The following is a 10,619-nucleotide window of genomic DNA, read 5'->3' as shown; positions in this document are numbered from 1 at the left end:
TTATGAAAGATGAGCTGAAAGTAGAAGCGCCTGGTGTTTTTTTTGTTCTAACCCTCTTGTTCAAATATGGTGAAAACAGCAGTCAAAACTTTAAGATTCAAAATCCAGAGTCCAGAACCATTAACCTCCTAAGACCCGAACTCTTCCACGGCATTTTTAATTTCTCTTTGATATTTGGGCTGATTGGGGCCCGATGAATGTAATAACAAAGAATTACCAATTTATTTTTTTTACCTTATTTTTGGTTTTAAGAAAAATAAGAGCCACATATCAGGATATTCGTTTAAAATTTTGATAGAACAGTAGCAGTATAATGTCCTCGTAAGTGGATATCAGGCCCTTGTAGAGCACCCAACACGTCCCTATATTATGAGATCGGAGAAATTAGGAAACATGAGAACCGTTTGGAATGAATCTACACATGTACGTTCCTTTTTACTTAAATTGCTTTGGAAAACACTATCTAACATCATTAAAGTGCCGGTTAAGGTTAGGAATAAGGTTAGGGTTAGGGCTGGAATACATGTATGGAACGTGTATTACAGCGGGAGTGTCATTCTACTGGATTTCATCCCAGGGTGTAGCATTAGAACGCAGAAGGTCACCTTTGCGTTCCTCAGGAACACCTCGGGACTTGACAAATCGTCAGTATATTACGCCTCGGGAGTGAAAACGTTGGGCTCCTATTGCTGTATCTGACAAACAATGGGGTTAATTTTACAAATGGCCCATCCAGAAAGCCTGCACTACAGTTTGAGTTTGTGAAATCTTAGTATTTTATCTGTTACCTAGCACTGATATGTGTGATCTGTGCAATATTTTGGTCTCAGTGGAATTACCATCCCCACCCTACATGACCATAGCCCCTCTACCCTTATTTATTTATTTATTATATAACTGCCCTTGTATACAGCCCCACAATGTTTCTATTTCAATGTTTCTTACGCATACACCATGTATAAGAAACTGCACAATGACAATAAAAAGTCTCTGATGCACCCATATTAGCGTATTAGCATGACCTGATAAGTTAGGTAATGCTACATAACATTTGGAAAAAAACACAAGTTTCAAACCAGAGCAAAGTGTTTCGTGTACAGTTGCGATCACTCACTCCAGCTCTACTAGTCACAACCAAATAACTCTACATCTTTCGCATGTGTAACAGAGATAACAATAAAATATTGAAGTGCTTTGAATTAATGCCAGTGAAAGAGAATTTAACTGAAATGAGAGATCTGGAGAGGCAGAGGGTGGAATGACCAAAGGTGTGAAGAAAAAAACGGCCAACCAACCGAACTGTTAGCGACACCATTTTCTTGTGCATGCCACACCAGAGAAACTATTCAAATGAATAAAATGTGTGTGAATATGTGTTATTGTGTAACAGCCCTATCCTTTGTCCGTTAACTATGGGAAAACTATGATGGGAAAAGGAACACACTCACTGATCTTTCTCCTTCAGTACACTGAAGGCGTCACCTCTTGACTTGTCTTCAGCCCAGTTTGTCTGTCTGTCTCCTGACCAAAGTGGCAGCATTTAGCTCATTGATTTCCTCCAGTCAGTCCCTGCGATTAATCCGAGACAGGCACCTCGCCCTGCATTCTTAAAAACAAGTCTTCCACTGCAGAGGCTGGCAAACAGACAGGCTGTTCTCACTGACACATTGTCTACAATCAGGCGTACTCTCTGTGCTTTTTTTCCTGCATTTGTTGACAACAGGGATGCTTCAACAGTTAGGTTATCAAATGGGGAAATTATGGCTATTAGTCTAGATTAGCGGTGTCATGGACCAGCTCACAGTCCAGACAAATAAGGGAGACCAGACAGAGGATCGTGAATCGAAATGAGCAAAATTTATTTAACTGGATAAACAACTTTGAAATATGCTGTCAGTTGTATCAGCAGTGTGTGCGTAATGGGGGAATGGATGTGAGTGAGCGCAAATGTGTGCAAGTAACAAAGTTTATCGAAGGCAAAACAAACAAAACTCCTGCTTGCTGAGAGGAGGAAGAGAGAGTCAGGGAAGCGATCTTCAGCTGTGATCTGTGCTTTTCAGTGGCTTAAAGCACAGCCGACTCATAAGACGCACAGATGAAGATTGCGGAAACCCAAAAACAAAGGGATGTATTTGTGCTTCCACATTTTTCTCAAGGTTTTACACTCCAAACTGCACGACTATCAAAAATGTTCTGCGAGACAACAAAACACGCCCAAGGCTGAAATCACATCTATTATTGCTGTCAAATTATCGATCCTGCTCCCATTGCAAACTACTTTGTAATATTCTGTTCTTTTGTGTCCCGTTCATGAAAAATCTTCCGCGTTACGTCAATGAATTTGTAGGTTGTAAAAGTCCAGAACAAACTTTAGAAACCCGTCAAGTGTTGGTGCCTGTCTGTGCACACAGAACTACACCAGATTACTTTCTTTCACGTCTCTTTCAAACCATTTTCACATGATAAACACACTCTGAGGTCTCAGAGTGTAGTTTTTTTTTTCCCCTGAATATAAAGGGCCAAGGTTGCCACAGAAAGAACGAAGACCTTAAGTTTTTGTACGGCTTTTCTATGTGCTGCTGTACTGCTTTCAGAGTCTTTTCACTCTCCACCATAGAGGTTCACAATAATCCAGCTTCACTTATAATGACAGCCCTTTCTCAATAGAGGAGTCATTTTATTGAGATGGCATTCACAATCTGTGTATTTGTGTGCCTACACAGAACAAGTGCTCTTAGCGAGAGGGAGAATGTCAGGGTAAAACTGACAAAAAGATTTGTTTTCTAAAAGAAAATAATATGTCTAATAAATTGCTACACATTAAAAGCTGCCACTCAAGGCCAGGTTGCACACTCACCTATCATCATCAACAGAATTTTAATGTCCCTGCAGTGTTTTTGGAGCCATGTTGCTCCAGAATTTGTATTGCAACAACTGAGCCTGGCACTTGCGTTTAGAGGTTAGATTCTAGGAGAAACTATTTGGGACTCCACTGAGCTGAACATGCTGTGCAGGAAATGTTTGTGATATGATGTTCAGAATCAACTCCAAAAGGCATATATCCACTGAGACCCACATTGCTGACTTCATATTAGAGTTGAATCAACTTTTTCTTGGGTTTCCTGGGATTTCTCAAAAGCCTAAGGCGAAGTAAACAAGCAGTTTAGCACTGATGTTCTTTAACCCACAAAAATAAATGAAAGCTAGTTTCTAAGCAAAAGAAAGATACGGATAAAGGGAAATGATGCAAATTGATGAAAATGGAAGGGAGAAGCAACTCGTAACTGACAGAAAGGAAAAAAACAGATGAAATTGTTAAGTCCAGCATATAAAAGCTGTTTATAAGATGTTTTTAAAAGTATTCTGATATACAGTCTGTTGAGCCACTCAACCAAGAAATATGTAGATACAATTCAAAGTACTCACCAAGTTCCCACATCCCTGGAAAAGCAGCAATCAACACGTTCTCACTCCTAAAGCGTAACATTTTACGCTAGGTGACAAATCATCGATATCTTATGATATCTTACGCTTCCGGGTACACAACACATCCTACATTACAAAATTGGAAAAATGAGGAAATATGAGAGGTGTTTAATTAATCTACACATGTACGTTTGTTTTAAGGCTATAGTTGGGCTGGAACATGGAAGGCCACCTTTCGCGTTCCTCAGGAACGCCTTGGGACTTGACAAATTGGCAGTATATTACACCTCGAGAGTGAGAACAGGCTATAACCAACAGGGATCAGCAGCAGGGCCAGCACCCACCCTCCATGACCAAGCCTGACGGCCCAGCCATGGTCCTGTGAGAAACTAAGTGCAGTATACTCCATAATTCATTAGCTTGTAGGACCACCTTTAGCAGCAATAACGTGAAGCGATCATTTTCTTTATGAATCTATCAGTCTCCGGCATCATGGTGCAGAAGTTTTGGGACAATCGTTTTTTACTACGTTGCTTCAGCATTTGTTGATGCACAGCTCTCTTTATGTCCCACCACAGCATTTCAGTCTGGTTGATTTCTGGACTTTGGGACTGGGCCATTGTAACACCTTGACTCTTTTCTTCTTCAGTCATTCTGTTGTACCTTGGCTGCTGTGCTTTGGATCATTGTTCTGTTGAATGAACCGCTTTCAGTCAAGCTTTTAGCTGTCTGACAGATGACCTCACATTTGACTCTAGGAAGCAAATGTCACTGGAGGCCCAGGGCCTGCAGTCAAATCATTACCCCTCCACTACCATGCTTTGGCAGTTTTATGTGATATGTCGTTTCGGTTCTGCCAGATGTGGCATTCCAGCCAATCCTGGATGGTTCAAGGCCGACCTGTGCAAAGTATGCTTACAGCTATAGTCAGTTCAGTGCTTGGTTTTGCCAATATTCATGCTGCCTGATTTTATCTTTCTGGGTTTACTGTGTTTGGACACATTTGAATGGAGCTGCAAAGTCAGCCTGATTCAGATTTTAAGGAACATATAGTAATAACAAAATGAAATGAGAAAATACAGAGCAGACTACAAGCACTTTAGGCTGGATAAATAGCATTATATAGAGTGAGATGTGTGTAATGTGAGTACATGTGAAGGAAAAGACAGGAGAAGAAATCTAACCTGATTTTTGTGCCGAGCATGCCAGAGCATGGCAAGTTATTCATGTAAAAACCAGAAAACAATGCTGTTATCTTATTGTTGTGTAAAACTATAGAGCAGCTCTCCAAAACTGAGAATGTCAGATTAAAACCAGATGGAAAAGCAGCTCTAACTTTGTTTCAAACCACTCTGTGGGGTGAGCTGACCCTTGCAGTTCAATTTCGAGTCTTGCATGAGAGATGCTTTAGAGATAATTGGACCTTTTAACAAGAACTTTAAGAACTCATCCACACTGTAAGTGTACACTGATCAGTCATAACATTATGTCCACGGAGAGGTGACATGATCTCTTTATCATGGCACCTCTTAGTGAGCGCAACATACAAGTGAACCTCAAAGTTGATGTGTTAGAAGCAGGAAAAATGGGCAAGTGTAAGGAAGTGAGCAAGTTTGACATGGGCCAAATCGTGATGGCTAGATGATCAGGTCAGAGCATCTCCTAAACTGCAGCTCTTGTGGGCTGTTCCCGGTCTGCAGCGGTCAGTATCTATTAAAAGCAGTCCGAGGAAGGAACAATGGTGAGCCAGTGAGAGGGTCATAGGAGGCCAAGGCTCACTGATGCATGTAGGGAGCGAAGGTTGGGCCGTGTGGTCGGATCCAACAAACGAGCTACTGAGGCCAAAAAGGTTAATGCTGGTTCTGAAAGAAGGATTTCAGAAGCAAGTGCATTGTAGTTGTTCGCTTTTATTGGCAGCAAAACGGGATCGACACAATATTAGACAGGTGGCCATAATGTTGTGCCTGATTGGTGTGGTACTGGGCCACCTAGAGTAGAGGAACAACATGTGGGGGAGAAAGTCATTACACTGGGATTCAACAGCACCACATGTCTGGTAAATCTACTTCCTATGTCCTACAAATGCATTATTCTATGATTGCACAACACAGGATGTATAACATACTCACTGACTGCAGTTGGGACCCAGAATACAAATCCTACTCTCTGATGTCAGTATCCTGTGTTTTGTACACCCAACCAATCCTCCACTCAGCCTCCTGTGACTTTTGGTAGTATAATAATTTCACACCTCCTAGGTTGGATACAAATATTGCCAGTGAATGTAATCCAGGCAGAAACTACATTTCCTCCAGAAATTCGTAGGAGGAAATTACAATAGTAATGCGTAATCTATTAGTATAATGTTATATTTTGTTAAGATGAGGGGGAAAAGAGCGCAGAATCATCCAGGAACGTGAAGAATATGACCTTTACTTTGTGACCTGAAGCTGATTTCATCTGAATAAGTACTTCTGCTAACACTACCTGCCTATTTAAAGCTTGATGAAGGAAGAAAGTTAATGAACCTGGGAACTCTCTCCCTCCCTCAATCTCTCTCTCTCTGGCTCTCGCTGCTGTTCTTTCCTCTCTCTTCTTTTTTCTGGACATGGAATGAATGAAAGTGAGTCATGAGATTTTAGCCATTAAAAAAAAATCTCTGCGGGAATTAAAAGAAAAATCCCCTCCTGGGCGGCCCTCTGAATTGTTACACAAATTAATCCCCCTTTCCCAATTCCATCATTCGCCCCCAGCTCCCCTTTTGGAATTATCCCTTTTCAATTATTTCTCCCTCCTTTTCTAATTTCTAGTCACCATTGGAAATATCAGTGGCGATGAGAGAGGGGACGAGACGAGTGAGTGCTTTATTAATTGCTCTGATGTGGATTAGATGTGAGCATCATGGCCACCCCTCCACCCCCTATCCTCCAATCACATTTCAATTAATAACAGTCAGCCAGGCATTGCCTCGAGATGTGCTAGCAAGATGATTGGCCTGTCAGTCAGAGCTGCTAGGCAGCATTTGCAATTTGTCACCGGTTTCCTCCTTCTTTCCCTCCTTCCACTATCGCTCACTCTTGTTTCTATCTCATAATCTTTTTTCCTTCCACTTGGCCCTTCTCTCATCTGCCTCTTCACCCAGGTATTTTTTTTCCTGCCTTCAAAATCATGCGACATGTCATCCATTTATTCATTTTTCTTATGATAGCTTGGTCAGCATCGAAAAAGACTGTCTATGAGCGTGTGTGTGTGTGTGTGTGTGTGTGTGTGTGTGTGTGTGTGTGTGTGTGTGTGTGTGTGTGTGCGCGCTAAGAGGTTTTCTCCTCCTCCTGAGATGGCATGCAACTTAAAAAACTGTCATCTTGCACCACATTTCATATGCAGTGGGAGACAACACAGCCATTTTCTATTAAGGCCTGCATGCTCTCATGATAGCCTGATATCCAGGGCTAACTTGCAGTGATATACAGTATAAAAACACACTTCAATCTTTTCTCTTTTTGTGCCTCTATTATGGCTCCCTTTTATCTTCTATTGCACTGTGTGAGAATTGATGGCCTGGTTGTTTTGTTTTGTTGTTTTGGGGGTTTTCTGTTCTTGTATTTTTGACATGTGTTCATTTTTAACCATCCCAGGCATCCTACAGGTGGCATTAACAAGCAGAGGCAAGCTCTCCGTGAAATAAAGACTGACAACTAACTTGGCACGTGTAAAGACGGTGTCTACAAATCCCATTTATACAATGTAGGAAATCCCCATCGACTTTTGTTGTTGGCTTGTAGGCAGCAAATGCGGCAGAGCTATGTAATCAGAAGTTTAAAGGTGAACTCAATAAGGGTAAAAAACAAACAAAAAACAAAACCTGCAGTTCCTCTAATGACCAGTTGAGGCTGGGAAATCAATCCCAGTAGCCTCCCATGTTAAAATGTCTAACTAAACAGCACCAAAAGACAAGTTTACAGTGTGATAAAAATATAGTTTTAGTCTCTGTGGATGGTTTGCCTTTTCATAAAAATGGTACCATGGCTGAATTTATTTTTATAGCTATACTTACATCACTTACATACTGGCATGTCTTAAAGTTGTGAACCTTGCTATTCCCAGTTACTGAAATGGACTAGCAGCTGTGTTTGTATTTTTGGGGCATGTGCTAAATTTAATTAAATTTCAAATGAGATGGCTTGTTTTGTGGTAAAGACCATGCAGGAAGTTTGTGCTCCAGCTTTGGTGAGAGAAATTTCACAGCTTACGATTTGACTTGCTAACCAAGCTTGCTAGCATTAGCTGATTGCTGTTACTATTTGTTACCACTTCTGGTTGCAAAAGGCATACTTCTCCATCAATATTCTTAAAGTAAACATCAAATCTGTGGTGCTCTTTCTCAGCATGAAACCATACCGTTGTGACCTGATCGTCACCTTTCTTCTTAACGCACGATCTGATATCGTCGTGTTGGTGTTGTTCCCAGATCATCATACTAAATCTTGTTCCAGGATCAACATTGCAAGTGACCAATCAGAATGTTGTGACGTCATACTTTTGCGACTTTGGGAAAAACCGCCGTAAAACAAAACACTGTACTTAAGCTGCGAGAAACCGCCTCTGTCCGCCGATCAACGGACCGTGACCCTAACACTGACCCTTACCCTAACCCTTTAATAAACGGTGAGCAGAATTAATATTGTCCTTGCAACATTGGAATTTCATAAATGCAGGAATGGCTTGGTGCCCAAAAGAATAACGTCACAACAATGTGATTGGTCACTTGCAATGTTAAACCTGGAACAACATTTTCATGATGATCTGGAAACAACACCAACACAACGATATCAGATCATCTCTTCTGAACCTAGCTTCAGCAGCTGTAGTTACAACAGAGGGATAAAACTTTATCTTGAAAAACAGTTATAGTGCACTTCATCTCGATTCCTCTCCAACATTGTGTTAAACAATCAGTTTATAAGTCCACAGCTCTCTTTCTTGATCATCTCCATACATCCACAGGTATGTTATATCCTCTTCAATTCCTGATTCATCAACTTACCTCCATCCATACCTCTCCTACCACTCTCTCATTTTCTTCATTTGTCAGCCTCTCAACGCAACACACTTCCCTCTCAACACACTTCCCTTGTTAGTATGTTTCCATAAGGCACATTCCCACACTCCCAATAAAGGCACTTGTTCACCACGTAATTAAACAAGCCACACTATAAGACATGGATCTAATCAACTAAAGTTTACTGTGTATAATACCTACCCAATCCATTATTTTTTTACATGACATGTCCTCCACTCATCTAAAGGGCACAAGTATATCAGAGACCTTACTACTGGTTCAATTGTCATTACACTTAATTTTTCTCTAAAGTGAAATAAAAACATTAACTTTTCATCAAAAACCCAGAAGACACCCCCCCCCCCCCCCCCCCCCCCCCAAAAAAAAGGATAACAATGCATTAGCTGTTAAGTAATCACATTAGCGTAAAGCATAAAGGATGTAGCTAAAGGATGGATCACAATTGTGCAACATTACTCTGCTCAACAGAGTAACTGACATGTATTTATATGGAAATGTTGCCGATCATATCTCAAAGCAGACAGGCAGTGCTGAAAGGTGCTGTTAGCCAAACACGACACACGTCTGTGTTAGCCTCTGTCATTTTTTATCCTGCCTTCTTAATTCATTCATTGCTTTCTCCCTGCATTTGTTTCTCCTTCCTTTTTTCCTACACAGCAAGCTTCAACAGCAATTCCCCTGGTCTTCCATCTATGATGGATAATGCAGAACAACTGGAGAAAAAATCCAAAAGAGCTTTCAGCAATCTTTCCTGGTGTGTGTGTATGTGCGCGTATACAAATGTGCAATTTTGACAGAGGGTAAATTATTTTTCTGCCAATATTTGGAATTGTGCTACTTGTTATTGAGTCTCTGCAGATGGTTGGCAAAGTCTCCAAAGCATTTTATTAAATACTATGTCTTCACTCGTGGTGCTTTGTTTTGTTTGTGTGCGTTTGATGTGAGAGCAGCTCCTGCAGGAATAAAAGCACACTAAGCCTCTGTTTCTTGACCAGTGTGTCAGAGGCCATGCAGCACCACGGAGCAGTAAGCTTAGGTCAGATGTGTTAAGGAAATCAAATCTCAGTCAGTTACAAGAGGCTGAGGTCGAAATCATGTTTATTTAGGCTCCCCTTTCAGCTATTTTTTAAGAAAATTTTTAGAGAAATGCTTGAACCGTTTCAGTTATTTTGAGAGGGCAAAGAGTTATTCAGCGCTGACATTCTAATCATCATCAACCTTTCTAAAAATTACACAACCTGACCTTACTGAGCTCCTTGCTTCTTGCAATCAGTAATTTGGTGTGACTTGGAGCTTTACTTTTATACATGCTGAAATTGCATCTTCACCAACGCAAGCTTGCTGTACTCAGCTATCCATCTGCAAAGCTACAACAGCACTCAGTGGCAGAATCCATGGAACTTGACAATACTGACATATGGTTATTCTTCCAGACATAGTCGGGAAATTGATTTCTCATAGATCCCCGAATTGAAGTGACAAGGGGGACAAATAAAGGTTTTTTGTTTTGTTTATTGAAACAATTGTCTTGATTTTACAGTTATGACAGATGCATTGTGGCCTCTTCGTGGCTGCAAAAAGTCATAAGGCTCCGCTGAGAGAAGAAATGGGCTGTGAAAACAAACCTGTGCAAAAGTGAATGAACGAAAAATCTATTGCAGAAACATTATTGATAAAGAAGCTAATAATCTCTGACAATAGTCTCATCAAACTCCTTCTAGAAGATATCTACTACTCTGTAGCCACATCGGTAATACCCCTGGGCAGTGATGTTGAAACCCTGTCTAAATGAGAGTTCAATTCAATTCAATTTTATTTATATAGTGCCAAATCACAACAGCGGTCACCTCAAGGTGCTTTATATTGTAAGGTAAAGACCCTACAATAATAAAGAGTAAACTCCAACAATCAAGCCTGCTATAAGCAAGCACTAGATGACAGTGGGAAGGAAAAACTCCCTTTTAACAGGAAGAAACCTTCGGCAGAGCCAGGCTCAGGGAAAGACACCATCTGTTGTGACTGGTTGGAGGTGAGAGAAGGAACACAGGACAAAAGACACATTTTGGAAGAGAGCAAGAGATTAATAATAATTAATGATTAAGACTGGTGTATA

Source organism: Rhamphochromis sp. 'chilingali' (assembly GCF_963969265.1).
Source record: "Rhamphochromis sp. 'chilingali' genome assembly, chromosome: 12".
Taxonomy (NCBI): Eukaryota; Metazoa; Chordata; class Actinopteri; order Cichliformes; family Cichlidae; genus Rhamphochromis; species Rhamphochromis sp. 'chilingali'.
This window is presented reverse-complemented; position numbering follows the sequence as displayed.